Below are 17,350 nucleotides of genomic sequence, written 5' to 3' on the forward strand. Positions count from 1 at the left end.
CAACGGATTAACCGATCCCTCCACTCGGGCGTGAGTTTCTCCACGAGGAAACACGGTTTGATTGCCGCTATAAAGATGTTTCGCGGCGATTTCCTTTCGCGCTTCGCCGAGATCGATGTGGACGAGCGAGATAGGGGGAAAAAAAATTGTAGATAAAAATAAAAGGAAAAAAAAAATTATAAAACAGTTGCGACTGCCCGTCAAGAATCTGTTTAACCTGCTAGACACCGCGTGGAATTTCAAGTCTACGACTTAACAATGTTAGAAGAAAAACTGTTGGTTCGGCGAATGGCAGTTTCAAAGCGTCCTGCTGCGACACTGTCATTCTCAATTCCGTAGGATTAATTGTTCAGACAGTTATCTAGACTTAGCAAACTTGCGGGTTCAAGCTCAAAGTGCTACTAACGCTCGTGTACATTTTATACGTATAATTCGCTTTTATAATCGATAGTATAATAAATATTAAAAAATAAAAGTAGGATGCAACTGAATTTCGAGCAAGCATTGGTGTTATTTTTATCAATATTTTTTAATTAAAAAAAAATAATTTACATTATGTATAACAGTTAATTTTTTTTTTTAAGAATTAGCATATTGTTCGTTAATTGATGCACTTTAGTGAGCGATTCAACGTTAACAATTTCGTTTGAGATTAAACAGCACGATCTTTTACCCCATATTTTGAATACCGTTGACTTTCTTTAAATCCGTGACAGCTAGGTAATTATCACAAATGAATTTTTTATCGGAGCCGGAATACGTAAGATGTAAGCCGAAAAAAAGAGCAAAAAAAAAAAAGAAGGAAAAAAAATCTCGCCTGCGGATGCAATTAAGAAAATGCATCTCCCGATCGCGATTTTACAACCCGCCGATTTAATTAACGCTTATTAACTTGTTTTAATCGCCCGCTTTCCCCTTCCTTATTGACGACTTTCTCGTTATCTTGATTCGAGGGGGGGAAAAAAAATCAAGCGTCGTTAATAACAATGACACATTTTTAATTACGTTCAACCCACGTTGTCGGCGAAAATCACCGGACCTGACCACATTCTCGAGCTGTCCGAAACGATCGTGCGTCGCTTGTTCATTTATCAGAAATAATTACGAGAACTGACGAATGCGCCCCTGATGGGGTGCGATAAACACGCTTTTTTTTCTCCGCGCTTCTTGCCATCGCTCGTGATACACTTTTGCTAAAATTAGCCGATCGATTAACGATCTGAATTCACCGACTTTCATCTCGCCCGCGACTCGTTAATGCCAATAATTTATTACGAAGTAAAACGCACCACTTTCATCTCCAGCGCGATCGCCGGGAATTCCAACGGAACTTGCAACGTATACACGAGCACTTGTTACAAAGTCTAATGCCACGCAGCTTTAGCACGTGGAGTTATTAACTTTCGCAAAATCATCAACTAATCGAGTTCAACGTATTAATTCGCGAGTAGGTAGTATTATGCTAAAGATTTTTCATCGCAACAAAAATTTTATTAAGCCATATTTATTTTACGATCTTACTTGTAACACTTTTTTCTTTTTTTTTAATCCTATGCAAATCCCAATTGTGCATTAATCGTCGAAAGAATTGTTTCTTTTAACTTAACGTTCGTTCCACTTTCCTGCGAATGTGGCTTTCTAAAGTTTGGTCTCTCTCGTAAATTCTAGCTATAATCTCGCTATGATGTAAGTATTTAAATACTTGTCGGGCGAAGAATATTAGGCAATTTATAACTTTTTGCACATTAGGAATATATTTGATTCAACGTATCCGGACAGATTACGCGATTCCGATAACTTCGGTAATCAAACTTCAAGTATTTCATCAAATTTTTCACAGTATCCGCTTTTATATCCCGAGCAGGGGCAAATATAATGACGTTAAATTATCGTCATATACAATCGTAGTCGATAACTTTGTCATTATTTTAACACGTCAAGGGCTTATCATTACCACGAACCACGGCTTATTATCTTTGATTCGATAAAGCGAGATAATTATCGCTTTAATAATGCTTTATCATTTATATGGAAGGAAATTACAGCAACACGGTCAATGTATAGTATTTGTATGTAGCAAAATTACTGTGACACTTTTTGCGCGCCAATATAATTCTTATGAAATGATTTATACGTAAGAAAACTATTACAACGTTATTCAAGTGTAATAAAATTACAGTTGTAGTGCTTTCCGATCGTCGAGGTACAAAAATATTTTCCGAACGGTACTCTTGTGTGCTAAAACGCAATTATTATTACCGATATAGTTACTCTCGCGATAAGATACATTATAGAAACATTATCACAAGTGTGAGCTCGTTCACTCCACAACGATATCGTGGCTCCTAGTTTCGCTGTTTGATTTTATTTTATTCTATATCCCGTTTGCTTTAACCCGAGCACTCGAAGAATTGACTTTCCGGGAAAGAAGAGCTTGTGCGCGCAAGAACTCGTTACGAGAGGAACTTGGCGAAGTCGCAATAACGCCGTTAAAGCCACGATTTTGCGCGGTTTTGCTAACAGCACCCGCTATCTCCGGTGCGCAATCGAGGTTGATAATTATCGGTTTGATATGGTCTGTCGCACAAACACGGGATCGAATAACTTATGCGGTAGTCATGGCTATTACGTCGGTACGCTTGATTTTACGCGGTGATACTTTCATCCGCGTAAAAGATGATGACTAATACTTACCGTTTGATTACCGACTCAATTAACGACCGATTTGTTTTCTGCAAATCGAGTTAAAGATAATCTGCCTGATTTTCACCGCTTTCATAATATCGTTTTATTTCGCGTGGCATGATTTATATACCCGTAACATATTTATAAATGTATAACATGATAATTTATCATGGCGATATAGTGCTATCTGTTCGTGAATTATAGAAAAAATATGTCATATTAATTTTAATCTTTTTTTTCTTTTTTTATTAAAAATACGGTATTACAAAAAAAAAAAAGAAAAAACATATTTAAGCTTTTAGAAAAATTTTATAATTTATAAATGTACACATCTTTTTGGAAGATTACGTTACGACAATCGTATTGCCATGCACTAATCGGAAGTCTAAAGATACAATCCCGAGAAAAGAGAATCAGAGCACATCGGTACGAGAGAAAGAGAGAGACCCTTCTTATGTCACACTCTTTAATAAAGAACTTCCAAGAATTTCGAAAGAAAAAAAGACCTAATGGCGTCATGTTCATAAGGACGCAGGTAAAGCACGCAGGGGGATAGAAGGGAAAAAGAGTAAAGACTGGACAGGTGCCACACGCTGAGGCGCCCACCGTCGGCCGGTTAATGCGATCTCGCAGGCGGTTTCGTCGTCTTTCCGCGCCATGAGCTTTTGCGATAATTGTCGCATAAAGTCGACACATTATTGCGTTACTGCCTTCTGCGGAGGCCTCGCGAGATATTATGGCCATTTCGCTTGCCCACGTAATAGCGGCCCCACGCGACGCCACACCGCCGACATCGTTCTCCGGAAGGGACTCCTCCTTCGAAACCATCGTTTCAGAATTAATGAAAATAAGCGCTTGGAAGAAGTAGAGAAGTCGCGAAAAACCACAATCGGGCAAATTTCTAAAACGATAAATCTTTTTTTTTATTTTATTTTTTTTCCCAATATACGTCGACGTTTTATTGTACTGTCGATGTTCGAGCTTTTTCCTAAGAGCCTCTCCCCGGAATTCCTAGATAATTTCTCATTTCTGTCAGCGTCTACTTTCCGACAATGCAAAAAGACGTGGGACGATGATGGAGAAACGTTAGTAATACGTTTGCGACGCAAATGCTTGGAGAGTTTTCACGGCATTCTCGAGATCTCTTACAAGACTGTTCCCGAGTGAACGAAATTGCAAATGAGCTCTACTCACTTCGTCGAGATCCCGCCAAGACAAACAAAAGCCGTTAAACCCTCGATATCTTCGTGTTTTAGTAGTCACCGCCTCCGCGTTGTACCAACGCGCGAATTTGAAATCAATTATATATCGTAACATTTCAATAAAGCACTGCACTGCACTGTATCGCGCTAGGAATAGCCGACTTGAAATTTTTACATAAATTCCACTGCAAATATCGACTTCTCGTTGAAAATTTTTATGAACATCTTCTACGTTCTTAATCATTCATGTAAAATGTAATAATTGCAAAATTTTTCACTAAAGAAATATTTTCATATGATTTACTTCCATTTGATGGCTAGGGTTTATTTCGTTCGGCGCGAGACACAATATACATATAGACCGAGCGTCAGCTTTGAAATTGCGTGCGCGCTTTTGCGCGTTGGCGGACACCGTTTTCTAAATCACTTGCTGTCACTGTCTGCAACGACGGCTTTCTCTCTTTTTCTCGGGGCCGTCATCCCGCTTCGCATCCTTGTCGCTCACATACATGGAGAATCGCGACAATGTCCCAAATGACGTTCTATTTTTGCGAGGAGACGTCGATCTCCCAGCCGGTCGTAAAACTGTAGTCGCAGGTGCATTAAACCTAGAATAGGCTCCCTGTAACTTTGACTTCGTTGCGCTACAATAAATGTCTCGCCCTAACTATGAACAGCTTTCGAGCTTACGAAGAACTTCTCTCGCGCCGATATTTTCTGATAAATAAAGTAAATGAGAACTATGCGCACGTCTATATAAATCGAATGCCGTTATTTAAATTATATACTTGTTAACATAAATAATTCGTAACAACTTGACGCACTTGATGCGCCTCGGTCTGCTTCATATATTTTATTAGCTATAGCAGTACAACCGTTCTATTTGTTGATCAACGGTGACGAAAATAATCGATAAATGTATTTTGTCGCGTCATTTACCGCATATCTATATTTTCCGTTTTGTACTTCGCACTTCAACGCCACGAGAAAAGATAAGAGAACTCATCACGCAGCAAAAACTTATCTAACACGTGGGGAATCAACAATCTCTCCTTTTCTAATTGAATTAAATTTAGATGGACACTTTATTCGTATGCGTGGAAAAAAAAATTAATAACGTATAATTAATAAGTAATTTAATAGATAATATAAATTTATTAAGAATGCTATCTTAAATTGAGAAATTTTTAATAATTTGACACAATAGCTTGCAGTATGCGATACGTGTTAATTTCTCTGCATTCTTTCCGTAACATAATTTCGAAAGCACGGTATAGCAATCGACTTCCGCATTGGTTAGCCGCTTCCCCTCCGAGATTAGAGTTTAATACCACGCAAGAAAGCGCGATCTTATCAAGGAAGTACGCGGTCTGTAGAAGAGGGCTACTCGGCCGTTTTTCTCGTGACTAAAATGATAAATGAAAAATGATAAATCTTCATGGGACACGGACGGAGGAAACAAACCAAAAAGTCCGTATTTACTGCTCTTAGTATGTTGTTTAAAAAATTTATTTGAGTCTTCCTAATACTAGATACACACTTTTATCATATTTCTATTAAGCAATAAATCCTCATATTGAACTCATATTGAACATATGAGTTTTTAATTAACAATAAGTCTCGCGGAAAATTTTTTAATAGTATTTAGTGTAATGCGAATAAAAGTAATTTAGTTCACAATAATAAATTGATGTTATTTATACGCGCGCATAAACTAATGGTGAAAGAAAATTAATTATATATTTGCTTAATTCGATAGAAACGCTCCGCTTTAAAAAAAGCCCCCAATCTATTTAATCGACCGTGACGAAGTTGACTGAGCATAATTACTTAAAATTCTTGAAAATTTATCACCAGCAAAGCAAACAGAGAATTTTTAAGTAGCATTTTCATCGCTTGGAAAATTTAATTTCAATAATAATTCAAGTGAATAATCCAGTTTCAATGACATTTTTTTTCCATTTGTTTGTGCAATTTCGAAGTGAGGCATTTTCTCTTTTTTCTCTCTTTTTTTTTTTATAACAACTAGATAGCTGAAATAGTAATTACAATCAATTAATCTCCGTCAGTCCAACGTTAATCCATTTCTAAATGCAAAATCTATTCAGAATGTCACGTATAAATCACTATCGATAAAGTCATCCTTTTAAGGCAAATATTGAAAAAGGGAGGTATACGATTCGGCAGGACAGATGGGCCAATTAAAATTAATCACTACAGCGCGAAGTGTCTGAATTTGCGACCAGTATCAAACCAGTAGTTATTTTTTCGAAGAAAACACCTGGCGCTTCATACTCGCAGTTAATTCTTGTAGACGGCTAACCGGGCATAAACTGAAATAATAATAGCATATGGCGACAAGGTTGTAAAAAAAGTGATAATAGTTTGCCTGATGAAGTGAAATGGTATGACACTTGCAAGATGCACAGGGTATTTTAATTTAATTTCTACTATTCAAAATAACTGATAATATTTCCGCTAACTTTTTATTAAAAGAATATTAAATTGCATTAAGCGGTATATTTATTAAAAATAAATAAATAAAACTTGAAAATACTTGCAGATTCACTTTGTTAATGAATACAACCGTGAAAAATTAGTAATACTTCTATATAAAAGCAAAACTCATTAAACTAAAAAAAAAAAAAAAAAAAAAAAAAATTAAAACCACCGTGAGATATATATTTATGATATTAAAAAATAAGTATTTCACAGATACACACAAGTTTTAAGTCATATTTAAAGAAATTTCTTACATTATGTCTAATCTTCCTTCAATCGATAGTTGACTAATTCAACGATTTATTTGGACATCTGGATATTTGACTAGTCGAATATTTAAAGAGCAAGATTTTCGGGACGCTAGTACATTTGAGAGCCTAAATATTTTTTGGGTGTTTGCATACTCGAGTCAATATTGAATGTTTCCTTAGTGATCGGGTTCTAAATTATGCGCTCCGAATCGCGCGCACGTGTCAACGTATTTCAATCTCATAAGTTAGCCTATAATTTGAAATCTAGCGGCTTCAACAATAGAAAACTTAGCAAATTCAATATGTCGTTGATTGTCATTATAATTTGTATCATTAATGCGTGCCAGTACAAATATTACCAACTTGTAATGTCGATGAAAAGACAGTAGATTAGTGGTTCAAAAGAGAAGCGAAAGGGAGGAAAAAAAAAGAACTTGGAGAACAAGGAACAAGTAGCAACATGGAGAATTTATTGCCGTGCGGTCCGAAAGAGGGACGAGAGTAGGCAGGAACGTTTAGAGGCAGCTAACAAATAAGAAGTTCGAGGCGAGAGGAGGAACGAAATGCTTACAAATGAGAGGTAGAAGAGAAGAAGCTAAAAAGCCGACCGCGTGTAACAGGTGTAATACGGATGAACTTTGAACGCGACAAAGTTGTACACGTGAATCGCGCGTGACTGTTCAACGTTGACATTTAATGACATAATTCCTTTTGTTTAATCGACATACACGAGAGAATTAATTTTAGGACATTCTTGTCGGTGATTATTTTAAACGACGATTATATTAAAGGATTAATTTTGTTTTCTCGCATTATTAGAAATTGAGATTTGAAAAGCGTTATAAAGTTCGTAGAAATATATGTTTTTTCTATTTCGCGAAATATCACTTTTCACGATATATTAAATAAGAAACGTCGATTCTTTGGGAACCACTGACCGAGAGCCTCGGGACGTCAAACGCGCAAGACTGCCGTAAGAGGAAGAGGATGGCGATCCGATCTTCGATAAGAGTTGCTTCTGTATGTATACGAGCGGTGAATACAAGAGCGCGGGTAGAGAGCAAAGGAACCTTATGCACCTCATCTTCGTTACTCGAGGCGCGTGGTCAGATATCGATATCTCACGATGCGTTTTCTCTTGCACGGATACACATCGATCGGCGTCTTACAACGGAGCCGGGACTAGAGATAATCGACGCCTGATTGATTAATTAAAGCACTACGATTCCCTTTAGTCTCGCATCAAAAGGCACATTTTTTTTCGAAAGAGTTATTTTAATTTTAATTAAAACGAAAATTAACGTTCTCTAATTTAGTGTCTTAAAATAGCGATAAGTATCACAAATAATTAAACACAAACCGGTTTATTGATTTCTAAGTGCTTTAAAAAATCGATATATTATTGCCGACTCGTTAAAAAAAAAGACAAAAAGAGTTACTTGTAATCAGTCTCAGCTGTTCTTTTCGCTCGATTATTTCCTAAACAATTTTTTCTTTGATACTTTCGTATCCGGAAAAGCGAGATGAAGTAGAAGGTGAATGACCCCGCGAGAGTCAGGCGAGAGAAGCTCGATTCAACTTGTTAACTCCGGTAGCAGAGTAGCACTTCGGCAACTTTGCGATCTCGCGCGGCAGGTACATACACCTACTTAACGACCCGAGCCCAACCCAGCTACCTGTTCGACCATAGAGAATGATCGTTTTCCTAGCGCCGGCGATCTTTCATCGGTAGCTACGGTTGCGGAAACGGGTAAACCGCAAGACGAAAAGAGAAAGACGAAGAAGAGGGATGACGACTAGGCGAGGGAAAACGAGAACGCCGAGAATCGGCCCGGAGATTAACGCTTCGAGCGCGAGAGTTGAGTGTTATCGTGCTAAATGACTGAAATCAGTGCGCTCACGCAGTGTAGTCGATACATTAGGTCTTTATTGCGTCGAAATTACCTTCGAGCAAATAATTTAAATAAATATATCGTACCTCATCGCGTCAAAGGTTTACTAATCGCGCACCACTTTTCCATAAATAATAAAACCATAAATAAGAAAAGAGTAATGCTTGCACGTAACAACATACGTCTTTTATTTTGTAAGAAACGATTGGAGAGAGTTAGTTGAGACAATAGGTCTATTTTCTCATATACGCAACGAGTAAAATTTTATTATTTAAGCTAGGTTTTACTTGGAAAAATGTATATATATCTTTGACATATACATCTTAGTCGAATATTTTTGCATTCTACACAAAACGTTGCGTGAAGATATAAGCACCTATAACAATGCCAAAATATAATTTATTATATATTTATATAAGCAATTTATCGTCGTAATACTCTTCGGAAGGTGATCTTCGCGTCCATATTTTACAACCAGAGAAACCAGTTATGTACATTTATGGAGATATTATGTAAGAATTACTAGCATATATTATCTTGTATAAAAAGTCTTATGAATTATGAAACGCGTTAAAATATGACGCGTTAGTGCGCGCATATGAAAGAAGATTTGTTATCGACGGATAAAACGGATTTTATAATACGATATCAATATTGTATATATACGCGGATTTGGTATTTTATTTTGACATATCGAAGTTTTAATATTCGGTTACCGATTTTAATATTTTAAACATTTTAATACATCTTTGTGTTTTCAAAACGCTATAAGGAAGCATTAAAGGATTAATATATCCTAACTTCTTTGGGTATATTGAAACAACGGCGTTGACATAATAACGTTATATTGTACGTCCGGTTTTTTTTTTCCTCTCTTTCCAATCAAATGTGTCGATGCAAGAGGGTCGGATGTTTGGGATCACTTTGAAAAGTCTGACAAGTATCACGTTTATCATTCAGCGCGCGCGGATGTAGTGGTGGCTCGTGCACGAGAGAAAACGGCGTAGCCTCTGAAACGCGAGATGCGCGGCCTTGAACTCGTATCCCAGGGTCGATCGATAGGCGCCACGCGCATCTCCTGACCTATATAAACATCGGGAATTCCGGGAGAGGAAACGCGAGCGGGGGCGAGCGCGAAGCACCTTGCGAACTTTCTCCATGCAAACAGCAAACAAAGTATGAAAATGTCTGGGGATCTTTGCACTCTGATACGGCGTTATCGTCGAAATTCGTTCTAAACAGCATAGAGAAACAAATTTTAGCACTGTAAGACGCTACGATAAACCACAACGTTTACGCAAATCCGCCTTCAAACATATTACGCAAGTGTTTTAAATTAAAAGCCGGGTTATCGCGCGTTTGCGCTGCAAACATGTCGTCACGTGAAAACCTTGTTAACAAAAGGATGGAAGATGTTGGACGACCGGTCGAGTCGATCGGTCATTCTATTTATAGGTACCAAATTACCCGGGCAATCTGTTATTTACGAGCGCTCGCGCACGACGGATCTCCCGACGCTGCATCGGCAAATTTCGAAAACGTGATTCACAGGTAAATAAAACGCGCGCTCGCGGGTTTGAACTGGCGATCGATTAAAATGCAAATTCAGCATCGTCCAATTAACAGTAAACAAGCAGCCTGTCACGCGTGGACGTCGATTTTTGTTAGCCGGCGCGCGGCGTGCGCGCGAGTCGCGACAAAGCGCGCGATCTTCGCGCCGATAGGCAATTAACGATCCGCGATGGGCGAGGGAAAAGGTGGAAAAATTCGTCGCCGGAAATGGCCGAGTCGCTACATCACGTCCGTCGCGTATCGCTCGCTATCGGAATCGCCGATACGATCTGCTTATATTAATGTTGACGAATCGCGGCGGCAGGCAATCGCGACAGTCGGCGATACGAAAAACACGCGTGGGCGTTAATTATTCCGTTAAATCCGCCTCGTCCGTGATCGTTAGTGGGAGTGCTAGACATCGCGATGCCAGCACATAAAACGTTGACAGATATGACTCGGCTGCTGCGCCTGTCCCAGGCACGTTGCAAGTGTATTACGCCCAACGGTAGATAAACGGCTGCATACGTTTATCAGTTTGGTCTTAATAATATAGAATGGTCGGATTTTCATTGTACTCTTTTTTGTTTATCAATTTTTATCGCGAACAAAAAAAAAAAGAGAAATTAATAATCTACATTCTCGATAATTAATGTAATATTTAATTAAACTGCGATAAGTAAAATTATGCCGTCAGGAATAAATAGTAATAGCAAAAAATTATCAACTTAAAATTTATTGCATTTGTTATGAAAACGATACAGTTTTAAATCCGGCGAAATCACACGAATGTGACAGTCATTATTGATGCTCGCAGACATATATAACGAGATAAATAAGAGTTCCGTGTCCGTGCACTTTAATTATTGAATAATCTCCGAGATAACAGCTTTAAGATCGTAAGGGGGAATATTTGTACTTAGCACCTTTCGCCCTCGGAACGCAGATTGTCGCGTATCATTTTATTAAGTCTAAAGCTTCACGATTCGATTGATCCATTAGCAAAAATATTGTGCCAGTCGCAACAACATTTGCCAATAATACATTTGAGCCAGATATTGTTTGTCGCAGCAAACGACGCAATTCGTTAATACAGATATACGTATACATATATATATATTTCATGATTCATGGTAATATTTGTACCGCTTACCAATTTTATATCACGAATACGTTGTACCATTATTTTCACCGACGCGACATTTTCGCTCCAATTCGAACGCAGCTTTCGCTGCGGCGTGTCCGTTTTTCGAATTTTCGTATCTCAATTTTGCGAGTTACGGTAAATGTAAATATCGGACAATAACAAATTAAAATGCGAAACGTTTTAAATACCGAATTTGAAAACGTTTGTTTGAAATAATTTAGAATTAATTGCAATTTACGCCTTAGCGGTATCAGCCGCCGGTATCGATCGATCTTAGACTCGTTCCTCGCGTAAAATTATCTGACGTAGATCTGTAATCGCGATAGGCCGCGTTGATACTTTCCGACACGAGCGAACGTTCTATCGAGTCTTCAGCCGCAGTGGACCGGTCCATAGGCGCGACGCAGCTTCTGCCGAGTGCACGAGCAAAGAGCGATATTGATTTTCAGCGGGTGCGGAGGACGAAGCGGCGAGACGACATACCACACATAGCGCACCCGTGTGCATTGTACCGTGGAACGAACCCAACCGACCTGTGCAACTCCGTATCGTGTCGGGGGGTGGATTCACGGTCAAGGCCAGTGAAACCAACCCTCCGTGTTATCCTCGTGCGACCCTCGCTCTCACCCACCCGGCACGCGCGCCCGGTTAAGCTTTACGCCGTTGTGATTAACGACTCCAACCTCCGCGCCTGTGTATCTATATCGCGCGACTGGAACGACGATCCGTAGCCGGGATGGCATAAGCTTCGCTAATAGATGTATTTAGAGACTTGCGTTGTAGGTATTCGAGTATCTAAGGTGTGCCGAGCTTTTTTTTTTAATCTACAGATTTACGTAAACTCTTTGGAAAAAAAAAAAAATACCAATCTAATACGTGGACATTTTTAAACACACATTTTCATATAAACTTCTTTGCTTTGTCATAATTGAGATCGTTCGGCATATTATCTGGCATCTGGTATTTTTGCGAATCGTTACAGTAGTTCTACGTTTTACAATTTAAAAGTAATAAAACGGTGGTCTTTGCGTACATCAAGTGTGTTCGCCCGTGTCCGTGCGGCTGGAAGAATTTCGCGTAGGACGCTAAAGCGAAGCGAAATTTTCCTCTGCTGAGCACACAGGTTGGCTACCCTACTCGCCCGCTGAGGTGAGCATTTTAGATTCGTTGGCACGGAGTCGCCTTGGGACACGGGGGGAGTGCCAGCGAGAGGGGCCGCCGGGACGACGGTTTTACGCAAGCGTTTACTTTCCACAGATCTCTCGGCGTGCCGCGGTAATCGACGGAGGACAGACAACGGTATAAAATATCGTCGAAAGCTATCGGGCGTTCGTTCGTTCGTTACGCGAAGGCTACACCTGCGCACGGTGCCGTGCGATGAAGAAACTTTGCCGCGTTCGAGCGGCCACCTACGCGGCGGTGCTCTACTGTTTCGCTCTCTCGCTCGCTCAACGCGCTCGGAACCCGCATTATCAGTCCGCTCGGAGAATTAATTAGAGGAGAATTCACACGCCTCCGCGTTCGGCTCGTCGTCAGCGCATACAATTACGCGTGCGTAGTCTTACACATTTTCATAAGCGCTCTAAAACGACTTCCCGGCGGTCCGCGTGTTGCTTTCGAATAACATAGACTTTTCAAGTGAGAGAAAAGTTAAAATAACCGCGCGTTAAAATACAAAATTTCTGTACCAAGGGTATCTAATTTACTTGGACGTTGTGAGAGGTACCTGTTATACGAGCGCGGAAAATCGAACGCAAATTATTCCAAAACTGTGTTTTTTAGATATACATATAAATCGGATTTATGTGTGTAATTCCTTAGAGTTTCTGGAGAACTTTGAATTTTCATCGTGCACCGTTCTTCGAAGATGACATACGTTTCGTCGAACAGTTTCTATTGATGATATTGTACGTAGCTATGATCCGTTGAATCATTAGACTGACAATACAAAATACAGGCTTTCACGACGTCTACGCTCGCGAGGTTTTCGACCGTCTATTGAGCGTGCGTCTCTAAAAATCGGCATCGTCAATTACGAACCGCCTCGAAGACGTGATTTGCATGTCGTGCCTTCTCGCGAGTACGATTCGCAGTGCGTTCTTTGCGTCGTACAGGTGACAATTCGCAACGCGTATCGCAGCGCGAGATTTTGCCCTCGCAGACTCCACGAATTAGCATAATCACCGATCATTACGCCGACGTCATCAGATTTTCGTGGGCGTACATTCGAAATCGCGAACGAACGAATATATTCTTCGGATAATAAAATTAACGAAATACAAACGCGAAAGAGTACATTTATAACGCTTTGATGCCGGTGTGCTTTTAAATAACGAATACAACGAATAATGCGTGCATTTGATAAATTTTAAAATGAATAAATTGAACGTTGTGTTACGCAATATTAATTATAAAACAATAATAACTGAATAAAATAATTTATTTGCGTTAAAAATTATTGAATTGAAAATTCATGTAGAACCTTAACGTGAATTAATTTTATAACTTATTGTGCTCGTTATAAAGAATGTTTTTATTTTATATCCGATGCTTTCTTCCCTTTCGTAATTCTTTTTACTTTATTTTATCTTTAGAGATAACATAGTTTTTTTTTAATCGACAAATGCACATTTTTAAAGACTAAAATAATTACAAAAATATGATTCTTAACAAATATGCATTTTTGCTCAAGCTCTTTTACCTTGAAGTTTAATTCCGTAAAACTCCATAATTTCTCGTTATTAAACGATTCCGTAGTTACGCTCGGTTTTCAATCTTTGGGAGGAAAAAAAAAGTCGATTACGAATACATTAAGAAATACGCACTCGCAGGCTTTGAGACCTTATGAAACGTTCTGCGCGGGTAAATGGCGAAGTGGATGGCGGCGGCCGTTTGATTAAGCGCGGTAGCTAGTACTGAGAGTGATCGTTGGCGCAATTACGCCAAATGGATTTCCTAATTGCGGCGCCGTGCCACGAAGAGATTACTCACGTTCGATCATCCCGCGTTCGTCAAATTGGTAAAAATCGCGATATCGAAGCCGCCGCCGTGCTCACGTGAGCCATCGTGAGAAATATAACTGCCGCGACATCGATCTGACAAGAACAATTTCGCGATACATTTGTCCAAAGACCGGAGAAAATGTGCTGGCGCGCGAAATTCATGGAACACGGAATTGATGTATAAATAAACTAGCTTCTTGCGCATTTTCAAGTGTTCCGATAATGGGATATTCCCGACGCACTGGCCAAACAACAAAATTTACCTCTTTTTGTATTTTATCAAATTTATTTCCAATTATTACCACGTGAACACTACCATTATTAATTGCCATGTAATTATCTTGAATTACAAAAGCGTCAGGTCTCTTTAAATCATTAGGAACAATTTAAACTTATATTTCTTTGAGGAACTTTACTTAATGTTTTTTTACCCGACGAACTCTCCTACTATGATAATTATTTCCAAAAAAAAATAAAGAACGATCTGAGAAGCATGGGCGCTGTTTCGCGTAACAGGAAAGCAACAAAACGCGCGCGCGCGCGCTGGTAGTTGTCTCTCCTAACGGAGGAGTCGCGTGTAATCTTATCGCTGAGATAGCGTCTACCTTAATCCTCGCTTATTCTATTTCTGCACGGTCGCCGTCTTTACGTGGGAGCGCGAAAGATACGCGCGGAAAGAAAGGAAGAATGACGAGGGGTGGGCGGAGAGGGACACGAAGGGCCGCGGTCGAGAAGGTGGAGGAAGATTGCAGGGGCTGCGCCGGGGGAAGCGAGCGTACCGAAAGGCCTTCGATCTGCATAGCAAATTGGCGATCGATATACGGTCACCGACGCACGGTGAATCGCGCGAGCCTCGAATTAAAGCTTATAACTTTCATGTCCGGCGCAATGTATCATTATGCGCACGGACCCGAGGCCCCGATGCAGCTGCTGTTGCGGCGCATCGGCGACCGGCGGCGGGCGCGAATGCGCGCATAAAGCACGATAAATCGTCCCCGCCAATAAATATCAATCGACGAGCGACAGTCACCGAATGGCGACAATAGAGAAAAACTACGTCTAGTTTCGATGATTCGTACACGTTCGCTTTCAGTCAACATATTTGATTTAGGTATAAAATATTAATTGCAATTAAATTCGCGACTATCGAATGTTTTATTCGATATAGATTCATCATGTATTTCGGACGTAACGTTGAACTGATAGCTCGTTTCGCGAGAACGGACATGGAATTCGACTGGACATAATGAATAAAGTAAAATTAATTTTTTTTTACGTAATACGTCTACAAAAACACGATTGTTACGTTAAAAATGTATGTTAATGAAAATGTCTAGAAGGGAATTCGCTTGCGAGATTGAAATGCGTTTTCGTCGCTCGGTACGTTGTTTGCAAATAAGACGGGCAGCCGTGACATCTGACACTTTGTGTGCACCGTGTCCGGCCACATTCTTTATTACGCGCATCAAGAAGAACCGACTTCTGAAATTGTTTCGTCGCATTAAGCACTCACTGAAACAATGGAAGTGAACTTCACACGATTATTTTACCTCTTTTAATAAACATTAGTTAAACTTACAATGCAGAGAACCTACAACTGTTATTGTAATTTTGTCTCAAGTAACGTAATACGATTAAATCTATAAACTGTACCTAATATTGAAAACCGATATATTCTACTAAATTAATAGTAAAAATAATAATAATATTCATTAAAAAAAAATGTAAAATTATAATTAACATACATCAATCTCCTCCAAAAAAAAAATAAAATAAAATAAAATAAAATTTATCTTAATAAATAGCGACAAAACAGAAATATTTTAATATTTTTATTTATACTTAAGTCAAGATGTTTTTTTGTAGTTTTTTAATTCGTATCATTCATAGTTGATCTTGCGTACACAAGGCGCACTTTCGACAAAATTCCGCGATGTAACATCCGGTAAATCGGCGTGTGCGCGACGGTAACGGCAATAGAGATTTAACACGTACATGTCACGCTTAGCACGCGTCAAAGTCACAAGGCGTGAAGGGACGAAGCGCGTGAACGAGATTGGTCGCAGCAGATCGTTCTACGTGGCTGGGTTAACGCGTGCGTCCGCTCCACTTCCGACATTAAGCCACCCTCGCGCGTAAGATGGGTAGTCCCGTAATCAGAGCAACGTCGTTCGCTAAGAAATATTTTCAAAACCCGCGAGTCTCGCGCAAATCTTGTCGATCGCTCCATTTAATTTCGTGGAGTCTCCGAATAGTGTTATTGTTACACCTAACGTATCCGGGTTGCAGTAAAGTATATTTTAAAATAATCAGAGAAGAAAATAATCCATTATCGTGCTATCCATCGTGCGCATTTTTACATAGATTTAATCGATATTTTTTTTTTTTTTTAAGTTAAAATATTATCCATATTTTGTCGTCGCATTCGAAGACTAGTCATTTCGAATGAACGATACTTCTTTCTATTTTTTTTCTGTATGCAACTTGGAATTGTGAACTAAAATACGTATCACCACGGCGACATTCGAGGATAATGATAAATATATATTTTCTCCTTACGTTTTCGAACTTCTACATCGATCCACGTTAAAAATTTCAACCGCGAGGCGGAAAAGGTCGAGCGTGAAAAAAAAAAAAAAAAAAAGAGTAGTCGAGAACACGCCTCGCACGTATTTACTTTACCACGCGTGTCCGCTCCACTTCCGACGCTTAGCGCCGCGATGCTTCGATGAGCGCGGCGTAACGATGTTAAAACCGCCCTCGCACGTGACAGCGAAGGAAAACTGGCTTCTGTGAGATCGATTATAAACGCATTCTAGTGTCAACGAGGGTGGAAGAAATGGCTTTGATATTAAATGGCAGTTCGTTGCACGATTATTATCTCTCTCGTTTCTCCCGACGAAGCGCGCTTCTTTTGATTTCGCTTAAACGTATCGGCAGACAATTATTTGTGGCACGTCGCCACCCCAATTTATCAACCGTCAGGTAAAAATGTTGACTCTGACTTTTTGTTCAACAGTTTTATTTTTTGTTCGCCCGTCTCTGTCTCTCTCTCTCCCGACGTGCAGTAGGAGCACCGATTAAAGTACCGACATTAATAGAGCAGGCAACAAAGTTG

At 39.5% G+C, this 17,350-nt stretch overlaps 1 protein-coding gene across 3 annotated transcripts in view; it reads right to left on the reverse strand.

The window, feature by feature from the left end:
* Nucleotides 1-17,350, reverse strand: part of Klu (klumpfuss) — a 57,339-nt gene that overhangs the window by 23,320 nt on the left and 16,669 nt on the right. The window lies entirely within an intron of this gene.

This window comes from Cardiocondyla obscurior, linkage group LG02, assembly GCF_019399895.1.
Source record: "Cardiocondyla obscurior isolate alpha-2009 linkage group LG02, Cobs3.1, whole genome shotgun sequence".
NCBI lineage: Eukaryota > Metazoa > Arthropoda > Insecta > Hymenoptera > Formicidae > Cardiocondyla > Cardiocondyla obscurior.